Here is a 25,428-nt window from a genome sequence, read left to right on the forward strand (position 1 = left end):
AGTTGTCCAATTGACTTGGGGTTTTTGTATTTGATAAAGAACATAATTATCTACAAAATGACACCAAACTATCCACAATAGGTACTATACTTTTAGAATAAACCAAACTTGAAGTGTGAAGAAAGCATTTTCATGTTACGGCTCCCCCATTTTTGGGTGACCTATTTGTGACATGCGACCTAGTACAACATTGTATTTTGGCTGCTGGTATGCGTTTATGTCGCCAGGCAAACGAGGACCTACATAATGATACACACATGATAAATGAGGACACACTCCGACCGTGGACGTCCTCGGTCTATTGGATAACCAGGACATCGCAATTAACGTAAAAATGCATTTAAAACAGGTCCACCAATGGGGGGTATAGGACGGGCCAGGGTTGGATAGATGTGGTCTGGTGTGTGTGTGTGAGGTCCATGGTATATCGATTAAGAACGGGTGTGTGAGTTCTCGGTTAGATAGTATTCAATCATATGCAGAATGAGGTCCACGTTTTCCTGCCTCACAGACGCGAGTAGGGGTGTGCATGTTTCAATATATTGAAAAAATATTTTAACAGTATTGACCTATCACAGTGTTTCCAACATTGAAATCATCAAATTGTCCATGTTCTTGACAAGGGAACTAAATCTAGCACTTTTGCAACACTTCATATTTTCTAGATTGATAACAGTGCTTCGTGCTCAATTCTGCCAGGCTAACTGCTAAGTAGTCAACAAGTTTGTTAGGCCACACATAATTATACAATGTACTGTGGCTAAGTTTATGTTTGATGACACTTTAATCGCTGCAACCTTAACTCTTAAAACTTGAACATGCTGAAATCACATGGGAGCCAATATGATGCTTTGTTTAGTGCTCCATGTACCTCATTTTCAACCCTAACCCTACCCGTGTTTTTTTTTGCTATCGGAAGGGAAAGAAGAAACGAAAAAGGAGAGAAGATGAGGAGAAAAGTCACTTGGCACCCCCGGGATTCGACCCTCGGACCCCTCGCATGCCACGCAGAAGATCCCCAGCATGTAGCCACACAGGTGGCGTTGGCCCGCCAGCGATTCCCTGGGTATATATGACTTGGGCTGATTAAGTCATCAAGTCACATGGAATGCATGCATGCAGAGCGGTTTTAATAGTGAGCTTTAGTGAGACCTAGTTGGGTTAGGGTTAACAAGGCCTAAAAAAAGTTCATTATTTTACCATTTTCTAAAAGGGCATGTGATATTAACTCTCTCCATGCGACTGTCGACTGCAGACAACAAGTTTCATTTTTTTTAAAGGAGTATTTCGTGATCCTAGCATCCTCTATTTATGTCATTTTTCATTAGATATCCACGAAAAAACCTATTCCCAAAATTTCAGTTGATTCCGATTTTGCGTTCATGAGTTATGCATGATTATGTGTATTACACTGCTCCATAGACAATGCGTTGTAATTTCGTTCTGGTGCACCTGAACGAAATTCAAATTTCACGATATCTTTGCTAAACGAATTAAATAATCTGCAAGAAATATTTTGTACATAAACATTATGTAGCCAGAGGTTTCCAGTGATATAAAAATCTCAACTTTTTTTGAGAAAAGTGGGGGATGAGGCTGTGGATCACGAAATGCCCCTTTAATTCAAAAATTTCAGAATTGTTAATTTTTATGACCATATTTGCAATCAACATGAAAAATGAGTACAAACAAGCCTAGTATTGGTTCAGTGGTTCTTAAGACAGCTCTTGATATTTTGAGAAAATATCTCAAAACTTAATTGGTTTCTCTATGTTAAAAGTCCTAGATCATGGCTATATAGCAAAGCTTTATTATTGTTTTGTTGAATTGATTCTTTTGGAGTTTGAACAAGGTCTACATGAAAGACTGGTGAACAAACAGAACAATAAATGGAATTTTGTATTTCTCTAAATGGTGCAAATGGCCTTTCATTGTTTTCTGTTTGTTTACTGGAGTGGACAATAGACATAAAAGGGAAATCCTTCACTGTAAGGATCAAAGTTCATGTACACTATGTAACTACATTCATCAAGGATGAATGCTTTGATTTCATGATCATGGTATTAACCGGGGAGGGTACTCAGTACAAATGACCATACGAGGGACGTGCCGCAAACATGGGTAGCATTTTCAGCCTTCTGGTATATTAATGACCCCTTTTTCAAAGCCTATTTTGGTATATGAATGGGTCCTTTTTTCAAAATTTTCTCAATTTTTTCGGAAAACAGCCCAATTTTTCCTTAATCTAGCCAAAATTTTCAAAATTTTCCCAAAATTTTGGGAAAATTTAAAAACTATGACAATTTTGGGTAAATTCGGCCGAAAATTTTGACTTTTGGTATATCAATGGGTCCAAATTTCTTGAAAAATTGGTATATTTATGGGTCTATTTCCAAAATTTCAGCGGCACGTCCCTACCAAAACCAAACTTGAGTACCCCCCCGGGGGTATTAAACTAGGTCCATTCAGTGATCCCATTAAGGGTGTAACAAAAAAGTATGGGAACAAATATCATGAATTTAAATATAACAAGAAATGAATATCTGGTACAACTGTTTTCAAATTTTATCTACTTTTACCATATTTTTAAATCTGCTATATTGTATCCATTCTTGCACGATCTGCACGGTTATATTTTGTCTGTAAATAAACTCATCCCTAGATGCGCCGTCCGAAATGTGCAGGTGGATAGCAAGTTGAATTAGAGCTTAGACACTGTGCAATGGTGGTAGGCCTATACAAAATTGCGGAACCCGACAGTCAGGTACAGCCGAACACGTAAACATGCAAGAAATATTATTTTACAACGTTTCTTTTAAATCATCAGTTTTTCAGACGAAAAATACATGCCATTTTTTGAGAAAATTGCAACAAAAACACCTTTTTCAAAAAAATAAGTTCTACGGTCGGGACTGCCGAGACGGCCGGTCGGACGAGGGCAAGCAAACAACTTTTTTTTTCGGCCTAGGTTATCAAGTGAAGGATAAGTCATTTAAAATTGTCATTAGGCATATTTTTGAAACGAAAAATTTCAGAAAAAACAAGGAAAAAAATTGTTGTGTTGCCCTCAAGTGGGAAAATGGGAAAGTTGGGTCGGACGGTCGGATTTTTTTTTTTAAAACCTTCAGTTTTTAAAAATCCCTCAAATATTAAATAATGCTTCTTCAATTAGGGACATTTGTCAATTTTGACTTCTGGATACCTGTTAGACATCAATTAAAGACTAGTCTTTCAATAAAATATTAATTTTAAGTGAAAAACATTGATTTTTTGAAAAAATCTGTAAAAATCATCATTCAAAAAAACAAACGACCCTGATTTTTCAGGATTTAGGGTCGGACGGTTGAGGGCAACACAACAATTTTTTTTTTGGCCTAATGGTATTAAACTAGGTCCATTCAGTGATCCCAGCAAAGGTGTACCGGTAACAAAAAATTATATTGATTGCTTATTAAGTGAAGGATAAGTCATTTAAAATTGTCATATTAGGCATATTTTTTAAATGAAAAATTTGAGAAAAAACAAGGAAAAAAACAGTATTGGCATTTGAAGTCCCATTCCAATACATAGCTAATCTATCTACTTAATTTATTTGTAAACATCCCGGGTAAATCATACATTTGTATAATTTTGAAAAAACCTGCCTGGAAGTTAAATATCAAACATGCCAACAAAAAGCAACATAATCAGTGGCGTACCGTGGCCGCCCCAACCCCGGGGGGCTGAAGAAGAAACAATTTTGCCGCCCCTTCCTTAACAGCCCGAAAAGGTTGACCCAATTTTTTTCACGGTCGTTTGACAAAGTGAAGAGCAAAAAAAAAGAAAAAAAAAAAGAAAAGATTTAGGCGCTAACGCCCTAAAAGCAACCTATTTTCAAAATTTTTATGCTTTTTCAATTTTTTAGCCCTTTTTATTTGCTAATTCGTTTTCACCCGCCCCTTAGTCGTTTTTGCCGCCCTGTTTTTGCCGCCCTTCTTCTTCCACCGCCCTTCGTTTTTGCCGCCTCTACTTTTACCCGGGGCTGGCTAAAGCTAAAGCCCCAAAAAATATGCGCATGATAATAGGGTCTACATGCTAGGCCTTGTTATTAGGCCCTAGTGTATCAAATTTCAGACTTTCAATTTAAAAGCATTCATCAACAATTCTGAAATGTTGAATATTTCCATAGCCGGTAGATCCATCTGTATTGGTGGTTCTAATTTTATAATCCTAAAAATAGAAAAGATTACCAGAATTGTGTTGTGTCCCACCAAATGTTGCTCAAACCTTTAAGCCCTAATGCAAATTTCCAACAGCTTGCAACTAGATGTTATTTTCATAGTAAATTTGTAGCCCAATGACTGATGCCCAAAATCCTCTCATGACTGTGAAATGTTTGTGTGCAGGAAAATTTTGTGAATTTCACAAGTGATATAGATTCGCAACATTTTCATGCTTGCAAATAGTTGTTTTCCCTATAGGCTTTGTAGAAAATGTACCAATTTCACAAAAAATTACATGCCACAAAAATTATGGTTCTTTTGCATTCGTCAAAAGTTTGTACCACAAAAATATTGTGCTTTTCAGAAAAAAAAACAGTCTGAGGATTTACACTAGCACTAGACTACACTAGCACTTGCAAGAAACATATATTTCTATGTGCAATCTGTACATCATTTTTGGCCAATTTCAAGATATAATATGGCTTCACAAAGTTAATAGGCTACTGTACTGGTACATGCAATTTATAAGAATAGCCATGAAAATAATGAAAGAAAATGTCTAATAATTTTTTTTTAAATTCAAATTGCTCTGTTGTTAGATGTACACCTACATGTACATACGTACAGTCTATAGGCCCTACACAATTGCCAATTTGGGACATAAAAAAAATTAAAGATTACTCATATTTGTGATTACAATTGAAATTTGTTTATGAAATTTTATGAAAATGCTGCAATGATCAGTCTTTACAAGAAATTATAGATTGGAATTTATAATTTTAGTCTTCAATTCCAAACATACAATTCAAATATTTAGTAATCTGTGTTTTCAATTTTCTAAAACAAGAATGATCTAACAATATTCTGTCAAATTATCATGTAGGCCTACAAGTTTGTACACATACTATTTGGTATACATTAGCAAAAATCAGCAGAGGATGCCTACATTTGTGTATCCTGACTCACAAGTTCCCATATTTCCTGCACAAATCCAATCCAGGAATACATTTTACAATTCAATCTACCGGTACTTCACTTAAGGGATTCTGCATCATGGTCTATTTGTACATGCACACAGTCCCAGTGTATTATACTGTACCCAAACATGTTTCCATCCGGTTGTAAAAAACTTGATTTCGATTTGATAAAAGCCATCTACATTGTACATAATATAGCGACTATGATTATGACATTGACAGTACAGGTTACATTTATAATTTGTTATATATTCTTTGCCAAAACATTATGAAATCATTAACTGCCAGGAAGTTTGTCTGTGCCTAAATAATGAGGTAAAATGAAAGAAAATCCACTGTATCTTGGCCACTTAGGTCCGATTTCTCATACATGTAGCTTGGCAAGTGGTGAGGCTTAACAATCCAGCAGGCTAGCCTACCACTAGCCTACCAATGTGGATCCATTTGATTGATTTATCTGTCAAGGTACATGTAACTGTAAGCACTGGTAGTACAATGTATTCTATGGCTTAGGAAGCCTGACCACAAGCCATGCTTCAAGAAGCTGTCCCTAAAATAGGCTCTCTTACAATGTACTGTACCAATAAACTTATTTTAAACATACCCTGGTAGTGGTACCGTAACATTTTGAAGTTGCAAAAAATAAAATCCCATTCAATTACCTGGCCGAAGACAAGAAATTCCTTGTAATTTGTTTTTAAATATTATAGAGCAAGAAGTTGACCCAACTCCACAGTGACTAAGGATGAACAGCAGTAGGACCAAAACTTGACTTGATCATTTGGTTTCTATAGGCCAGGAAACAAGGAAATGGGGACAGGAAATGGGTACAAATTTGGAAGGTTTTGATAACTATGAATCTTAATTATCTAGATACAAGACCTATTATAGTTTATGAGAAAAGTGCTATAAATGAATGATTTCCTTCAACCCCTTGATCATAATTAGGTAAGGCAAAAAAATTGTTTTGGTTCTCATTCTCCCCGGGGTCCCCTCCCACCTCATCTGGAATATTCTTTTGTTTTAGATTTTCAAAACATTTCATGACTTTATGCTTTATGAAAACTTTGTCCATAAAGCTTTTTCCCAAAATTTCAGTTGATTCCGATTTTGCAAGTTATACATGATTTTGTGTAAAAACGCTGCTCCATAGGCCACTGTGTTGTAATTTCGTTATATGAACGCAATTCAAATTTGACGATATTTTTGCTAAAAGAATAATCCGCAAGAAATTTTGGATCACTAAATTAGATCAATTGTAGAGCTGCCAGGATCAAGTTTACTCTCTAGAGAGGATTGAACATTCCTTTTACCGGTACATCTTTTGTTTTCATACAGACCGTGATCATTGTTGGAATCGCAATTTATGACAGTTATACAAAGACCAAAGATTAGCCAACCACATCAACAAAGCCGCCTCCTCCCCCCATACTCTACCATTCCCTGCCACTGACGATAACCGTGTGCATCTGCAGCAGTATCTCCTTGACGACTACTGCAAGTCAAGCATATTCAAGACCTGTGAGCATCAGACACTGCCCCTTACGGACACCCCTCCCATCAACTCATGGTAGATCCCCATGTTGAACCGGTATGATTGTTGAGGTCCACAAGGTCGACCAGTATGTAGTACCGTCTAGTACGTGTTGATGGCTCCAGAAGAGTAACCCTACGGAATAGTTCCTTCGCATATACCTCGCTGTCCAGATACTAGGGGTGTCTACGTTTACACTTTTCACGTTTAACCGACCGTAAAATGCACTATCCGTTTAGGAAAATCACTAACCGTATAAACGTTAAAAAATTTATTGGAAATGAATTGAAATAAGTGAAAAAAAACTTTAAAATCAGGTCAACTTTCCCGGTGGTGCTCCTGTAAAGGATGGATTTACAAGTACCTAATAATGGCGGGCATTGGCGGCGCCCACAGAACAGCGTGGTTAATGATATTTTTGTGGTAAATACAACAAATTTACACATGTAAGTGCATCATCAAGCAATAATCTGGTGAAATTCTACCATAATTAGGCAATGAAATGGATGGAAGTTTGAGACAATACGGTAAGTCCAGTGGTTCTTCAAAATCGCCGAAAACTTCTGGCATTTCGTGATCCACAGCCTCATCCCCCACTTTTCTCAAAAAAAGTTGAGATTTTTATATCACTGGAAACCTCTGGCTACATAATGTATACATATAACAAACTAAAATATTTCTTGCAGATTAATTCGTTTAGCAAAGATATCATGAAAGTTGAATACCAGAACGAAATTACAACGCATTGTCTATGGAGCAGTGTACACATAAACATAACTCGCTAACGCAAAATTTTGGGAATAGGCTTTTTTCGTCGATATGTACTGAAAAATGCTAGGATCACGAAATACTCCTTTAAGATTTTTTTTACATAGTTTACACGGTTAACCGACCGGATTATGGTCCGTTTAAACAGTTCGACAAATTTACACCCCTACCAGATACCATCTCCCCAAATGACAGTTGATAGTCATGCAAATTTCTTGTCCCTAGTCTCAAAACATGCCACTGGTCAATATATATTACCCCATAGCGAATTTCATTTCTTTTTTTTGGAAATCATTCAGGGGGGCCTCTGACGTTGAAATTGTTGGTTAATTGCCATATACATTGTACCATATGGTCATTTTCACGGTAAAGGGTGTAACTTTTGATTTTTAGGGTCAAAATTTCAAACCACTTAAATATGTTTCTGTTTACTGTAATCATGCATAGAAGCAACTTAAATTCCAGTAAAATAGTGTTTCAAGGCTTAAACCTTTTGATTTCTGATAAAAAAATTGACATTTCCATAACATTTTGGTTAAAATCTAAGAAAAAATGTATTTTACATAAGCTCAGAAAATTATGACATGAAAGCTGGAATACATGTGAAATCCCATTCCAAAGTAAGTCAACAGATATAAGTTAAATTTTATACCATGTTTTGCTATGTTTGTAATTGCAATTTTGAAAATTTTTAACATCAAGGGTCATTTGCAATGGAAATTTCCCAACCTTAAACATATTTTTTAAGTTTTAATTGGGTTCCTAAAATAATTTAAATGTCTAACTTCATGTACAAATACTACTTGATGAAAGGAACCTCCCAGCCAAGTTTCACAGAAATTGGAGTTATTTTTTAGAATTGGCAATTCAAGCGATTTGTGTTTCGGAGGCTTCAGTTAACAACACAGGTGATCATAAAAGTAAAATATTTGGCTAACTACTACAAGTTGACATGAAAAAATAGGTAAAAAATATCACAATTACCAATTTTCATGCTTTGCTTCTAAGTATTGAATTTCAGTTGTGACAAAATTAAATTATCACAGCAAGTCATTTTTTTTTTTTTTTTTTCTTCATGTTTACAATGGTTAAACATGGCAGAAGTAGTTTTTTTTGAAAACAACACTGTTGGGATCATCTAAGCTGTTATTTTCTTGTGTGTATTGAATCAATGATTCTATGCGGCAGATATTGCAGATTTATAACATGATAATTTTTTCACCCATTTGTTAAGTATGGTGTTATTTGCATGTGAAGCCTCCGAAACGGGCTTTCTTGGATATCAGTATATTTTTCAAGCATTAACCATAATATCAATTTTTTTTTTAATTTATGACATTCTGCACATATCATGCAACAATTACAATGCAGATATCAATATGGAACATACCAATTTAGATATGCATAGATGATAATTAAGTTTACTGTTGTTTCGGAGGCTTCATTTGTTTCGGAGGCTTCAATTGTTAACGGAAAGTTTGTATTGGTCCCATTTTCAAACAGTGATATATATCTCCATGATTTAAAAACAAGTGACTTGAGGATCTACTTTGCTACATTTTGATAAATAGATTGGATGAGCTCTTTTATTTATATTTGCCCAAGCTTGCTGAACAGTTTGTTTCGGAGACATAAAAAAAGTTAACGGAAAATCGGCTCTTTGAAGTCAAGATTTTATAAAAATTTTAAAAGCTTGCAAATCAACTAATTTTTGTTACCCATTTCAAGTTAAGATATCAACTGTTATGAATCAAGAAGAAGTGAAGAAATAACCAAGAATTATGAACCAAAGCTATACCCACAAAGTTTGTTAACAATTGTTAACGGAAAATGAAGCCTCGAAGCGACAAATATCAAGTCCGGTTCTCAAAAATACAGGGCTGTTCACAATTAAATCTAATGTGGCAGTGTTTACTGAACATATGACCGTACTTTCAGGATAAGAAAAATTATCCATGAACTAACTGAAGAAAACACAGGGTTTTACAAAAATGTTACTGTTTTTTACAGTTTTTCAAAATGGCAATATTAGGTACATTTAAGCCTGCTAAAACTGAACGCAGTAACTCCCGAAGATGATTATGCTACCCAAGGTAGCTGCTAACTAGATGACTTATGTGGCCAAAAATCATGGAATTCTGTGGCTTTATTAGAAAACTACGGATCAAAATGTTAAAAATCCAAAGTTACACCCTTTACCGTGAAAATGACCATATGCATTAAAGGCAGCTATTTTGTTATGCCTGGTTAACTTGGAAAATGACTGCTGCTATATTCATTTTGTTATGTCAAGATGTTAAAAAAGTCTTCTTAAAGGTCCGTGACCTGATCGACAGCATCACCCCGATATTTTTCATAATTGTTGATGAGGTTTTGGTATCACATAATAAATACTAAATTTTTCTCATTGCTATCCTGAAATTTGATGCTCCAAGTCGATGTATTTCGAGAAATCATGAAGCACAGCGACCTATAGAGGCTACCACTTTGTAAATACTAAAATTACTTCGGATTTCTGGGCAGGGAATTATGAACGAATCATCAGTCTCCTCAACAGCTACTTTGGTTTCGCGTCATTCACATTCTGTGAAAGAAGCGAACTACACTAAGTGCTGAGGAGACTTCCACTTACGGTGGCAGTATAATTAAAAAAATTCCATCGTTGTATAAGCAATGGATTAGCGCGTTATGTTTTTACCCGAGAGGTACCCGGTTCAAAACCCGGTAGTGGAAGGGGTTTTTTTCCTCTCCATTTTTAACCCAAACTTTTTATATTCATTTGAAATGTACATGTTGCAAGGGAAATATATTTTGTTTCCTTTTTTTCTGAAACGAAAAAGAGTTCAAATATTTTCCGTTCAATACGGGCCGGGCATTGCAACATTGTCGTCAGGTCTTGTTGCTTGCCTGCCCAGAATGCAATTCACGCATACCAAGGTATTGGATTGCAAATTTGGCTATTTACATGTATTCACATTTACGCTGAAAATGCTCTCGTTTTTTCACAAAGCAGCATAAAGGGGGCGATATTTGATATTATCATGTAATGTAAGACAATCCATATCCAAAACCAATAGGGTTACCCCCCTTTAAAAAAATAAAATATTGATATTCATAAGGAAGCTATCTACAAAGGCCAAGTTTACAAACATATGGCTGCCCTTTGCTGTCTTTACTGTTATTGTGAATTTGCTTAGCTTTTGTGCCATCTTTGATAACACTACAAAAGAGTGATTGCACACTTGCACATCGATTGCTCAATTTGATGAGACAGCACACGCTATGTAATGGAGGATGAGGTTTTTCAAATCTTCAGATCAGAGTTCTCAGCAGAGATGGCTATCATGAAGTTGTGAATTGAATTAGGTAGTGGTGAGCAAACTCAGAAGTTTAAGATTCTACAGCATAATGCTTGGCCAGATGAATGGCAAAACTTTTTGCTTCACAAGCCTCAGCGCATTCAACGCTAAGATAATATACCATGACCATGTCAATAACAGATAGACATTGACATCATTCATAAATTTATAAACAAATTAAATATTTGCAATTAAAACTCATGAATGTTTTTGAACGATTCTGCAAATTTATCAATGAAAATCAAGCGATGATGTCATTGGGTCAACAATTTTCATGCTGATTGGTTGATTGCATTACTGTCAGTGATCTGTACATACATGTATGGTCGAATCCAACCAAAAGTGTCCACGGACAAAAATAAAAGTCCGAAATAAAAATGTCTCCACAATTTTTCCTTTTGCCCATTGATTGATGACATATTGGCCTTATAGGAACCAAAAGTGCCATTACTAATCTTGAAAAATAAATCCAGGGCGTGTGATAGTAAATGTGATATCAAAACCCAATGTTACCTACGGGTACCACTAGGATGCTTTCACTATCGCAATATACTAATCAGCCTAAAACAAATGGAATATTCCCATTAACGCTTTTTTTTTAGTGTAATGTAGACCACAGGGTGTCAGGAAAATGCTAGCTCAACCAGGAAATATTTGTTTTTATTTTTATAACGCGATCAATATGATTTTGGGAATAGGCTTTTTTCGTCGATATGTACTGAAAAATGCTAGGATCACTGAAATACTCCTTTAAGATTTTTTTACATAGTTTACACGGTTAACCGACCGGATTATGGTCCGTTTAAACAGTTCGACAAATTTACACCCCTACCAGATACCATCTCCCCAAATTACAGTTGATAGTCATGCAAATTTCTTGTCCCTAGTCTCAAAACATGCCACTGGTCAATATATATTACCCCATAGCGAATTTCATTTCTTTTTTTTGGAAATCATTCAGGGGGGCCTCTGACGTTGAAATTGTTGGTTAATTGCCATATACATTGTACCATATGCATTAAAGGCAGCTATTTTGTTATGCCTGGTTAACTTGGAAAATGACTGCTGCTATATTCATTTTGTTATGTCAAGATGTTAAAAAAGTCTTCTTAAAGGTCCGTGACCTGATCGACAGCATCACCCCCGATATTTTTCATAATTGTTGATGAGGTTTTGGTATCACATAATAAATACTAAATTTTTCTCATTGCTATCCTGAAATTTGATGCTCCAAGTCGATGTATTTCCGGAGAAATCATGAAGCACAGCGGCCTATAGAGGCTACCACTTTGTAAATACTAAAAATTACTTGGTTTCTGGGCAGGGAATTATGAGCGAATCATCAGTCTCCTCAACAGCTACTTTGGTTTCGCGTCATTCACATTCTGTGAAAGAAGCGAACTACACTAAGTGCTGAGGAGACTTCCACTTCGGTGGCAGTATAATTAAAAAAATTCCATCGTTGTATAAGCAATGGATTAGCGCGTTATGTTTTTACCGAGAGGTACCGGTTCAAAACCGGTAGTGGAAGGGTTTTTTCCTCTCCATTTTTAACCCAAACTTTTTATATTCATTTGAAATGTACATGTTGCAAGGGGAAATATATTTTGTTTCCTTTTTTTTTTTGAAACGGTACGAAAAAGAGTTAAAACAAATATTTTCCGTTCAATACGGGCCGGGCATTGCAACATTGTCGTCAGGTCTTGTTGCTTGCCTGCCCAGAATGCAATTCACGCATACCAAGGTATTGGATTGCAAATTTGGCTATTTACATGTATTCACATTTACGCTGAAAATGCTCTCGTTTTTTCACAAAGCAGCATAAAGGGGGCGATATTTGATATTATTATGTAATTTTAAAGACAATCCATATCCAAAACCAATAGGGTTACCCCCCTTTAAAAAAATAAAATATTGATATTCATAAGGAAGCTATCTACAAAGGCCAAGTTTACAAACATATGGCTGCCCTTTGCTGTCTTTACTGTTATTGTGAATTTGCTTAGCTTTTGTGCCATCTTTGATAACACTACAAAAGAGTGATTGCACACTTGCACATCGATTGCTCAATTTGATGAGACAGCACACGCTATGTAATGGAGGATGAGGTTTTCAAATCTTCAGATCAGAGTTCTCAGCAGAGATGGCTATCATGAAGTTGTGAATTGAATTAGGTAGTGGTGAGCAAACTCAGAAGTTTAAGATTCTACAGCATAATGCTTGGCCAGATGAATGGCAAAACTTTTTGCTTCACAAGCCTCAGCGCATTCAACGCTAAGATAATATACCATGACCATGTCAATAACAGATAGACATTGACATCATTCATAAATTTATAAACAAATTAAATATTTGCAATTAAAACTCATGAATGTTTTTGAACGATTCTGCAAATTTATCAATGAAAATCAAGCGATGATGTCATTGGGTCAACAATTTTCATGCTGATTGGTTGATTGCATTACTGTCAGTGATCTGTACATACATGTATGGTCGAATCCAACCAAAAGTGTCCACGGGACAAAAATAAAAGTCCGAAATAAAAATGTCTCCACAATTTTTTCCTTTTGCCCATTGATTGATGACATATTGGCCTTATAGGAACCAAAAGTGCCATTACTAATCTTGAAAAATAAATCCAGGACGTGTGATAGTAAATGTGATATCAAAACCCAATGTTACCTCTGAATACCACTAGGATGCTTTCACTATCGCAATATACTAATCAGCCTAAAACAAATGGAATATTCCCATTAACGCTTTTTTCGTGTAATGTAGACCACAGGGTGTCAGGAAAATGCTAGCTCAACCAGGAAATATTTGTTTTTATTTTTATAACGCGATCAATATGATCTTAGTCAATTTATGCTAGTTTATTTTTGAAAATGAAGTTTAGGTCAGTTTCTGTATTTTATTTATCAAATGAGTATGAATCAATTTTACACACATTGTATACATAAGAACGAGTATGATACGGTATGTATGTTTTCAAGAATATTAGGAATTATACGCATATACACCTAACGCTTTATACAATGAAAAGGTGAAGAAACCCTGGTATTCGTAGGTAACATGAGCGATTTAACAATATCTATATTGAGTTTATACATGTAGGTTTAAATTTTGCTATTATGGTAATGAATTAATAAAATGGTAGTTTTTAGATCTCTTTCAGATGGCACGTCCAAATGAATAAATGCTATTACCTTAGATCAAAAATTTTTTGATGCTTTTAGCAAGATTTTGACCACTTCATTTTGATATACAAGTAGTTAATCAGCAATTTTACATAATAAATAATTGTTGAATGAATCCGTATATGGGTAATAATAGTGTCCTGGGGTACCGCTTAAAGTTTTTGACAATTAATTTCCATTGGTAGGGACACTTCATTACACATGTCATGTATAAGCTGTATTCGTAAGTAACATTTCAGTATTTGTAGGTAAGAATTAGACTTTTGGTGGATATTGCAATCAAAACTTCATTTTATAAAGCACTTTGAATGTATTATTTTCTTTATGTGCGTTTATTGATACTTTAGACCCTATCATGTATTAATAATGTCGGTTCACATCGGTTGAAAGAGGATTGAAGTAAGAAACAAAGGCACTAAAGTGACTTTAATTTTGCTTAATTGCACACAAATCGCTTAAAACCGTTATTGCAGACTTGTGAAGTCCATCTTGGAGTCAGTTACGTCTGTGGCCTTTTGTTTGAGGGCAACTACAATTAGCTTTATACCAGGGTCCATCAATGTGTTGTCTAGATCATGAGATAATGAGAACAGTCGTTTTTTCCATGGTATTCGTAGGTAACCTTAGCGAAAACGTCAAAAGTTACCTTCGAATAAATCAATTTGGACACAAATTACTCAGAAACCAGAAGGTCGGTAAACATTTATAATGAAGCACACATGACAGTTGACAAATGAGTCACTCCATATCAAATCACCAAATTTTCAGAAAAGGTTGGCTGGTCACCCTCTCAGATTTTCTTTAAAATCACTTATATCATAGCCCTATGGGTCAAATGGACACATTTCAAATATTAGATCTCAACTCCTTGTCGTTTCCGAGTTATGGCTCGTTGAATATTTGATGTTTTTTGACGCAATTTGTCCACTTCTCATTGAAATACACACAAAATTGTCCTAAATACCAACCCAAATTTTATTATGTGGGAAATGAGCCACCATAATCAAACTCACACATATTCAAAATACTTCTATGATGTTCCTCTGTGCCAGAAATCAAAGTGGTGTCAAGCCATCTTCATGGTTAAATGACTGTTTGGAGATTGCATTGAAATACACAGTAATGTTCTAATTCCCAGAACGCAAAGTTCATCAATTTACTGTGTATTTCAATGAGAGATTCAAACACTATTTTAACCATGAAGATGGCTTGACACTCACGAAGATTTTTGGTACAGAGGAACATCATGCAAGTATTTGGAATTTGTGTGAGTTTGGTTATGGTGAATTATTTCCCACAAGGTCAAATGGGGTCACAAACAGGGGGTCTTTTGGCTGAGAAGTCATCTTTGAGCCCCTGTGAAATTTTTATTAAGCCAATGAGTGGTCTACCCTGCTATAGGGGGTCACACCTGAACCTAGATTGCCTACTAAAGACAAAATAGATGATGTCTCACATCTGGTATGAAGAGGAGGGGGGGGGGGTCAAAAACAGGAATATGTCATGTGCGTCAACACGAACATGCATTTTTATATGTCTATCATTATCAGCAAATGGAGGTGAGATATACATTAAATTGTTTATGAGTCCAGAATCTGGTTATTTGGGTCAAAGACACCCTAGATTCCAATTTGTAGCCCTGTAGCTTACCCCTAGGGGAAGATACATGTATGGATGTCTAAACTCGGAAGAAAATTAATGTCGCGACACACATGCCCAAAAAGGGGGGGTCTGACCCAATTTTCTTGGAAACGACAAGGAGTAGAGACCTACCATTTGAAAGGTGTTCATTTGGCACATAGGGCTATGATATAAGTGATTTTAAACAAAATCTGAGAGGGTGACCAGCCAACCCATTAGGTGATTTGAGATGGACTGACCCAAATCCAAGTATTTATCCCCTTCTAATCTTCTTTGAATCTGATTTTTCTTTCAAATGAGCAGACCGTCGTCTATTTCAGTGTATCGTATTCAGTTTTGCATGGTGGGCATGTATGTGAATTCGCAACTTTCATTGACATATGATTTGATAGCAAACATACAGGCTTTCGTTATGTACCAATATGGGCATTGGCATGAATGGCAGTGTTTCACAATACTGTCATGATGTCAAAGTGTATTCAGAGGTAACATTCGGTTACCAAATTTACCTCTGAATACTTGCTTTTATTGTTGACATCTCAGAAATATTTAAACGCAGGTTATTGAAACTTGGTAGAAATAAAGAGTGTATTACCCTGCACCTATTGCTTAACTATTGTTTACTATTCTCTCACTTTGTGGAAATGGCACAGCTTTTTTAACATGTATTCGGAGGTAATGCATATTTTTTACCAAACCTACCTTTGTGCCATTTAGAATTCTGGCAGCTAAACACAATAATAAAGATGTCCGAATGCAATGCATTTCAGTATTGGACATATATCAAAGCTTGTATCAATTGCGCATTTATTAGTGATTTCCATTTTTTAAAAGATATATCTAGCGCTAGATGAAAAATTGTATTCGTAGGTAATGTAAAAATATATACCACTCAAAAATTATCACAAAAATTCATAATTATGTACAAATATGTGAAAAATTGAACAGGCAATCTTTGAATACACACCTTTCAGGAAATCAATTTAGATTCAATCCAATGACTTCTTTTCATAACTGATTTAGATGTTTTTAAAAATACTTTAAGAAATATTTTGAAAAAATGGGTAAAAATAGCTTGTTTTGGGGTCTCTGTGTCTAAGTTTTTCACAGAAGGGGGTCTTATTATATATGGCGCGAAGCGTATGATCAAGGCGAATAAACACAATACAAAAACGAATGCCAACTGATTAATACTTTTAAGTTATGGCCCTGAACATGCCGTGTACACTTTTCGTTGGATTCGACCATATGCATAGGCTACAGAATGATTTTCCTACACTGTGAGCCATGAATTGAATTAGGGGTTCATTCATATATTTTCATGACTAAACGATTGTTTATGCCCGAGGGCGCGTTCATACATGCGCAACATTCTGCATGCTCTTATTCTCCTCCACAACTAAAAAATACCATCATTTTAGAGTAAAAAGTACCAGTTCCTTATCCTTTTAAAAAAATTTCTATCGGTAATATTGTAAGAAAACGTTTACTTGCTCAGTCCGCCGTGTTTGCACTTTGGACGCTTCGCGTTTAGCTCGCGAGCATGCGTATATCCTCATGTCCTACTCGCGGACGTCCATGATTGATTCTAGCGCGGCTTGTTTACGACCGGAAAGCCGTGTTTATGCCCGCTTATTGGCCAATCACGTATGCTTTTATATAGCGCGTATGTATGAACATGTTGAATCATGAATGGCAATAAAATTGCCAACGTCACATTGGCAATAATATAAGCATGTAAATTGTAAGTTTGGCAAAGCGCTGCCCAGGCCCTCGAAATCATGATAGCAACGCGCAGCGCTACTGCTCCCAGAAAAAAATTGGAGGTCACAGAAAAAAAAAAAAAAAAAATTGATTTATTTTTTTTTTTTTTTTTTTTTTATTTTTCTAAGTTTTTTGAAATGTTTTCCTACCCACTCACAAACCTTACTGCATGTATTCAAACCACCCAAGACCAACTAACCTTTAACATAACCCAAAACCCTTGGCCTTACCCCCAAAAAGGGAATTAGGGTAGAAATTGATTTCACCTGAAAATGACAGAAAATCTGCCCTGTATTTAATGTTTTTAAATGCATTGCATGAATGTGTTTATAACGTTTTAATTAATTTAAATTTGCCTCATTTCAATTTTCATGGAAATTGTTATTTTTATTGCTAACAAAATAAAAGAGAAACCTTTCACATAATTTTGGAAATATGAAAAAATTTCTAAAATTCTGGAAATACAAAAAAAATTACATTTAAGTGCAAAAGCTTTTTTCTTCTGGGTAAGAACTTTTTCCTTACATGCAACAGCTTTTTTATTGCATGGTAGAAATTTGATAAATAGGTCATCATATACAAAATGCATGCATGGACCTATTTATCAAATTTCTAACCTGCAAGAAAAAAATTCTTATCCAGAAGAAAAAAGCTTAAATGCACTTTTATGACACTTTTTTGTATTTTCAGAATTTTAGATTTTTTTCCCCATAAAATGTAGCGTATTTTACACATTACTCTTATCATACAATGCATTCTTCATGCACATTAGTACCCCCCGCACGAGGGCCCCTCCCACATACCCGAAGAGGGGGTGTCAAAAATTTTATGAATCATTGTTTTTATATTGTGCATTATATAATATCAATTTCAGCCATGTAGGCCATGTTATTAGGCAAAGAAAAAACTTTGAAGAATGCCTCTCATGTACAAAAGTATAGGAAACTGAACATTTAAAACCACTTTTTTAGGATGAAGGAAGCATTTTTTCAAAAATGTCTTGAAACAGGCCAAGAATTACTGTAACATAGATATATGCATTTTTTATGTCACAAATGGCCTCTTTTGGGGTGCTAAATCTGCTCAAATCGCCTGGGCTCGACTGCCCCCTCGACCCCCGCAGGGGCTCTGCCTCCTCGACCCACATGGATAATATTTCAGAGTTTTTTTTATCAAAGCTCACTCTAGTGCCTGATTTCTTACTTTAAAAGTCTAAAATCCATGAGCTTTTTAGGCTTTTTGAGCCCCTGGACCCCAACCATTAAGGGCGGCGACAAGGCGCTGCAAATTTCTGAAAATTTTAAGCAACATAGTTTAAGTTCCCAGACAGGAAATATTTTTCCTATGCCCTGGCGCTACCCTGTGTAAAGATAGTCACTTGTGCTGAGCATGAAATTGGTCACTTATCGCTCACTGTTCAAAATGTGACATCTACATCAATTACAGTCCCCGAAACTGTCTACTTTTTAGCCGACCTCAATTCCGAAACATTTAGTGATAGTTAAAATGCGATCCCCAACCCTTTGGTTACCTTTGGGCGAATTTTTGAAATCTCCGCTGAGTCTCCGTGTCTGAAATTCCCCGGTGCAAACATCGAAAATGTCACAATTCTCAGTTCTCGGTGATGATACTATATCCGCATCGCTGTTTTCATACATGAATATGCATATCTCTGACCCTGTAAGGTCAAAAAAGCGTGGCGTTGATTTCAACCAATCCGATCCACCGTTTAATAAGCAGCTTGATACTGACGTCATATCTGAGGTGACCAGGAGGCAGGAGCTACCATTTTGGTAAACTGAACTCGACTCGTATGCGTTCTTTTGGTTCACATAAATCAAACAAAATTTTCAATAACGGGTAATAGTATGATTTCAATTTTTTATTAATGAAGTTACTTGTAGTTTTGAGGAATGACAAAGTTGTTTTTGGAAACTTAGATGTTTGTTTCAACTGATGATGTAGGATCGCAAGGTGAGTGAATTCGTGAAGAGATTTGCTTGTTTGAGTGATAGTAGGATACGGGATGTAGGCTAGTCCTCTGTGTTTGACCGGCTCCGACGTCTCAATTCACAACGTCTCAATTCGTACCTGCTTACCAGACAGCAATACTGCGTATTGCTGTATGGAACCAGATATACCCTGGCGTATGCCTGCCACTTCCACATACTTGTGCATAATACGGAAGGTCGATTTGTGCCCATAAATGTTTAGGCCTATGTTAAACTGTATGTTATACAAATTGTACAGCTATCATTTCTACCCTATGACGAACCGACATACCTGTAAATCAAATAGCCCACAAAAACTGGTCATCGCTGGTATTTTTCATGAAGAAAAACGACACTTTTTTACGCCGGAACATGTCCAAAACACGTCAGCTGACGTACAAGCCTCCCCACGCATGTACATAAACAAGCCGTGTTCATTGTTTAATTGTCACCTGCAGCTGTTCGCAAGAAAACTTTCTGCATAAAATTACCTGGGGTCGTTATCAGGCCTGAGACACACTGGCGCTAGTTTGAGGACAGTCACTATGAGTTACTAATGTCGGCACATGCAGAAAATGCGTGATGGGTCGCCATTTTGTGACTCGTGCAAGCTAACACAAACAAATTATTGGACTTAATAATCTTTTCAAGTTTTAATAAAGCGTGCATCTATCATGATAATATTACATTTTATTATTTTATTATTTGAATTACATAAGCTATGTCAATTTTGTGTCCATGTTAATTTTTATATGGATTTACCTGTGTTGATTTTAAACCGTTGTGAGCGTGGAGCTACGCAAACTGGCAGGCGATTACCCACCATGCAATGCGAATACACGGAAACGATCCAGTTTAGGATGCATCGCAGTTCCTATTGTGTAAACCAGGCGTAAACCGCCCATCCAACCTGATCGTGTGCACAGGATTTGTGCTGGAGGCTAGTTACTGCGCACAACCAATGCGCAGAAGAAGACCTTGATACTAGGCGGAGCTTACGTTTCACAAGAATGATTGACAGCTGTGAGTAAGTGAAATTCTGTTCTGTGATTGGTACAAAAATATGGTTCTCGTATAAATGAATATATTATCCATGGCTTCAAAATTAGGAACTGTTTCTTCCACAGAGCCCTATATAGGGCTCTATGGTCTCTACTCATCATACACGACCGTAGAAGATCTGGCCAGCGGCGGCGCTTGCCAATCAGGCTAGCTATTTGTACGGCGTGGCCTCTCATCCTTTTTATTATCTCTGGTCTTGTCACGCTGGTAGATTCACCCACCTGTGATTACTGACCTGGATCTGACAGAAGATTGTGGAATTTACGATTTTCAGCAGCAGGATTTTATGAAACTGCCAATATTTGCAAGTATTCTGAAGGATCGGTAATAATTAAAATATTTTTCATGGTGTCGGTATAGACCTGCCTGCATGTCTTCGGTCCTATCCTTCAACATACTGACATTTACTGGCCCGAAGACATGCTGCGGTAAATTTTGGTCCTTTTCGCAAAATAAATTTGGCTTCTTCATCGGCCCATAAAATATGATATATAAAAATATACACGAAATCATGTCTTATATTTACCTCTAAACTACAACCTTTCATATGCTGTTGTTGCCACTTCACTGCATTCTTCATTTCGTTGTAAAAGCAATTATTTCAGGAGCACTTTTTAGTCCAGTTATATTCTAAGTGGAAAGTTGTCGAGAAGTGGTAGGTTAAAGGTCAAATTAGTCGACACGTGGTGGCGTGTTTACCAACTTACACCTTGGGCTCTCCCAGAGCAGTACGTACGTGATTTTATAATAGTATATTTATGTAATAATGCTCCCACGGTATTCAATATTTATATCCATGCTCTTTATAATAACAATAAAGAAACGCCCTGCTATTACGCTAACGAGTTGAGCCTTTTCTCCCAGGAGTTTTCACAAAACTTTATTGCAAGCACTTTATGTCCAAAGGGGTGACGTTCACATTTTATTACTATACTACATTGGGGTGTATCATTATTTAATTCAATATTATTATATTATATTAGGCCTATATTATATTATATTAGGCCTATATTATATTATATTATTATATTATATTATATTATATTATATTATATTATATTATATTATATTATATTATATTATTATAGGCATTTTATCAATTTCCCATTTACGATTTCAATGCCGTAAGGGTAATAAAAAGGCCTACCAGCGTAAAACATTTAGGGCATTCCATTTATTTTGATATACCACCCAAAATGTGAACTTGTCACTATGCATCATGTATTATATCCAGATCCAGTTAAAGTGTGTGTTTCGTCAACTTTCTGTCTACAAAATGTATTATATCATTCATAGATAATCTAAAGTCTGCACAAAAAGTAACTCAGCTGTTATAAATACGCATATAGATTCAGAAGTAATAATTGTTTTCACAATATTTCAACATAGAGAGAAGGATGATTTATTTACACGCATTTTTATACCCCATTCGTCAAATGTCGTTCAATATTAATAACACAGTAGTGCTTTTAGAGAAAAATACCCGAATTTAAAAGTTGCAGTTCACACCGATCAATGGTGATAATGCCAGCACTGTATTCACGTAAAGCATGTAAAGCCCGGCATTATCTTCGCGCTTACTTCAAATCAATACAAAAGTGCAACTTTTAAATTTGGGCATTTTGCTTTCAAAACACTGTTGTATTGTCAATATTGAACAAAATTGGACAAATGGGGTATCAAAATGCGCGTAAATAAATCATCCTTCTTTTGATGTTGAACTATTGTGTAAACAATTATTAGTTCTTAATCTATAGGCGTATTTATAACAGCTGAGTTACTTTTTGTGCAGACTTTATGATGATATTATACATTCTATCATAGACTCTTCAGAGTCTATGATTCTATATCATTCTATAGCTGCACCATATGGCTGCACGAAGATAAAATGAACACCTGCGCTGTCATTGTGCCTATGAATATTGCTATATAAACCGACACCTGTTCTGGCATTGTACCTATAAATGCTTATTGGGGCCCTAAATGGTGTAATGTTTATAGCCCAGGGGGTCACTCCCATTGTGGCCTGTAACCATACGCGATAAAACACGTAAAAAGGGTAGTTTTTCATGGGTCGGCACGATACACGCGTATCGTGTTTTATAGGGTGTAAAAAACGTGAAAAATGGTAGGAAAATAGCATTTGCTAATACGCGGAAATGAATTTTTTATACAATTTGATGCAAGGAATATAGGGTGCATGTGAAAACAGGCCCGTGTTACCTGTTTACGATATTGTTTTAGCCAAGGGATACATCCTTGTTTAGGGTGCTTTTCAAAAGATGATTATCGCGGATGGTGTACAGGCCACAATCGGAGTGACACCCCCGGGGTTCATAGGAATAATGCCAATTCCTTCCTTCCTTCCTTCCTTCCTTCCTTCCTTCCTTCCTTCCTTCCTTCCTTCCTTCCTTCCTTCCTTCCTTCCTTCCTTTCTTTCTTTCTTTCTTTCTTTCTTTCTTTCTTTCTTTTTCTTTCTTTCTTTCTTTCTTTCTTTCTTTCTTTCTTTCTTTCTTTCTTTCTTTCTTTCTTTCTTTCTTTCTTTCTTTCTTTCTTTCTTTCTTTCTTTCTTTCTTTCTTTCTTTCTTTCTTTCTTTCAAATCCGGGTGCTTAGGATACCTGAGACCATAAATACCTACGTATTAATGGTTTCAGGTTAATACACTTGTTGCATAAAATATGTACCTGAAATTTCAATTCATTTCAATACTTCGAGCAGGAGACTAGCAAAGATTGAGCTTGGGCTACTTGCATAATGAATAATAATTATGTGTCTTGAATAATGAATAATTTCGGTGTAAAATCAATTCTTGGTGACTGCTGCATTCTCGCCCTGGCTACGCCCACCGCCCTCTACAGTCTAAGCAGGTCTAAGTAACGGGGAATGACGTCACGAAAATTCACAGCATGTAAACAGTGTGGAACGGAAAGTGGGAAGTCAGAAAAAACCCATCAAATTATACTAATTTACGTGAATATATCAAGACATCCATATGCGGATAGTTTGCCGGAGTGTCTGAAGATCACATATTGCACTACATTTGCATAAGTTATTTATGTGCTTTAGAGAAAGAAGAATGTTAAGTTTTTGGCAATCGGCAAATGGCCAGTATAAGCGCAACCTAGCGTATTTGCGAAACGGACCAAAATATGGCGACCTGTAACTCGGTATCAGATAATGTCATAATGTTAAATAAAGATACCGAGTTACAGTTACTGGAACTAGGTGTCGGTAGTGCAAGTTGAAGTTAGTGAATTTGTGGTTTTCTATGTTCTGTGCAAGAGTGTTTTCAGGAAGCGTAAATAGGCAGGCCGTTATGCTAAGCTCTCCATCTTATATGTAAGTTCGGCGACGAACTGGACACATCACACGGTAGTGTGATGTGTCCAGCCTAGTCACGATTATCGCACTTTCAGTTTCCCACGCGTTTGAACGGGAATTGGATTGCGTACTTTTTTTATGTCTAGTGAGCAAATTTTTTCAATATTTTGAGAAAATGATGTCAAATTTTCTATTCTGTATTGTTTGGTAATAATGTCTTTTGCCAATAGTATGTTTAAAGTTGTAATTTTGTGTTTTTGATCGCAAAGATCGGATATTTTCGTTCGATTCAATTCTGAACCCTTCGCAGTAGGTGCCGATTTCGCAAAACTTTGACGATAATTTTGCCTTTTTGGACACTAAAATGCTTTCGATCCTTAATTTTGTTTCAACCGAGTCTTAAATTAGCAAGCACAATACGGTTGGTACCACTTTTATATATAGGTATCCTAGGTGAATTCAAATTTGCCATCAAATTGCATCGTTTTATATATCAAATTAAAGCCCTTGAGTAAACTAAGCCAAAACTGAAAACCTTTTTTTCATAGCACTTTCCGTAGCAAAGTTACATCTTGTCAAAGATTGACTTTCATCAAAAAGATTCAGCTAGCAAAATTCCCCAAAGCGGCATTTCGGGGTGTTTCTAGATCTTAGTCTCATAGCGATGGCAGCTTTTTTAATGGAACTGCTATCAAAATCCTCTAAAATTCCATGTGCGACTTGATTATCACCATAAAAAATCATATATTTGGGTCAAGTGAAGTATAGAAAACATATTTATGTAGGTTTCCTTCACCCACCTATTCTCGAAAAAATTCAAATTTCTATGTAAATATGCATTGTGTTGGGGCCCGGTCTCGGCGAATTAAGCTGACTAGTAAATGTGTTAACTAAGGTTTGCCTAGGTTACCTATTATATACATTGATGAAATTTTAAAGATTTTTTTTCAAGTTTCTAACCGGCGCAAATCGTTAAGTGTGTATTTCCCATTGACATCCAAAATGGCGTAAGCCAGTCCTCAATATACATAGGTACGGCGTATATATAGGACTGGCAAGCGAGTCTAGTCCAGCCTGGATATAACCCTGGCGCTGCCATGAGAAATCCATTGTTTTTGAGAAATTTGTAATTGTAATGGACCATTCATGGTAGATGGTCACAAATTGAAATAATATAAATATAATAATTATTTTATAATAATATAAATAAAATAATTATTTTAAAATCGCACACACACACTGCACTGAACATGTACAATGAATCATTGTTGAATGCAAAATGTGCATGCAGACAAAACTGAAAACTCCTGGCTCTCCACTTACCGTAATTTTCTGGACTAAATATCTGGCCTTAATTCCACCCGGACGAGGCACTTTTGGACACAGCTACTCTAGAACATTTGTAGATTATGTACCATGATCGCCATGGCTGATAATTGTGCACAAAAGACTAAATTTTGCCGATTTTTGTGACCTCTTCATTAACATTTGCGGTCAAGACCCCGGAAATCAATTTTGTTATTGTTTACTTCCCAGCTTCCGGTCGGCTTATTTGGCTCCGTTAGGCATTTACAATGTGTGTGTGTGAAAAGATAATTGCGACCAGACAAA

At 36.1% G+C, this 25,428-nt stretch overlaps 1 protein-coding gene across 2 annotated transcripts in view; it reads right to left on the minus strand.

Annotated features, from left to right (window-relative positions):
* Nucleotides 1-25,348, minus strand: part of LOC140170324 (proprotein convertase subtilisin/kexin type 7-like) — a 73,667-nt gene extending 48,319 nt beyond the window's left edge. Inside the window, exon 1 of one of the 2 annotated variants that reach the window (XM_072193691.1) lies at nucleotides 25,141-25,348. The gene's annotated coding sequence lies outside the window, so the exon portion shown is untranslated. Of the gene's footprint in view, nucleotides 1-5,841; nucleotides 5,916-25,140 lie in introns of those variants that run through there. The other variant, XM_072193692.1, reaches the window with a different exon arrangement.
* Between the last annotated feature and the right edge of the window lie 80 nt (nucleotides 25,349-25,428).

This window comes from Amphiura filiformis, chromosome 14 (assembly GCF_039555335.1).
Source record: "Amphiura filiformis chromosome 14, Afil_fr2py, whole genome shotgun sequence".
In the NCBI taxonomy this organism is placed as follows: Eukaryota; Metazoa; Echinodermata; class Ophiuroidea; order Amphilepidida; family Amphiuridae; genus Amphiura; species Amphiura filiformis.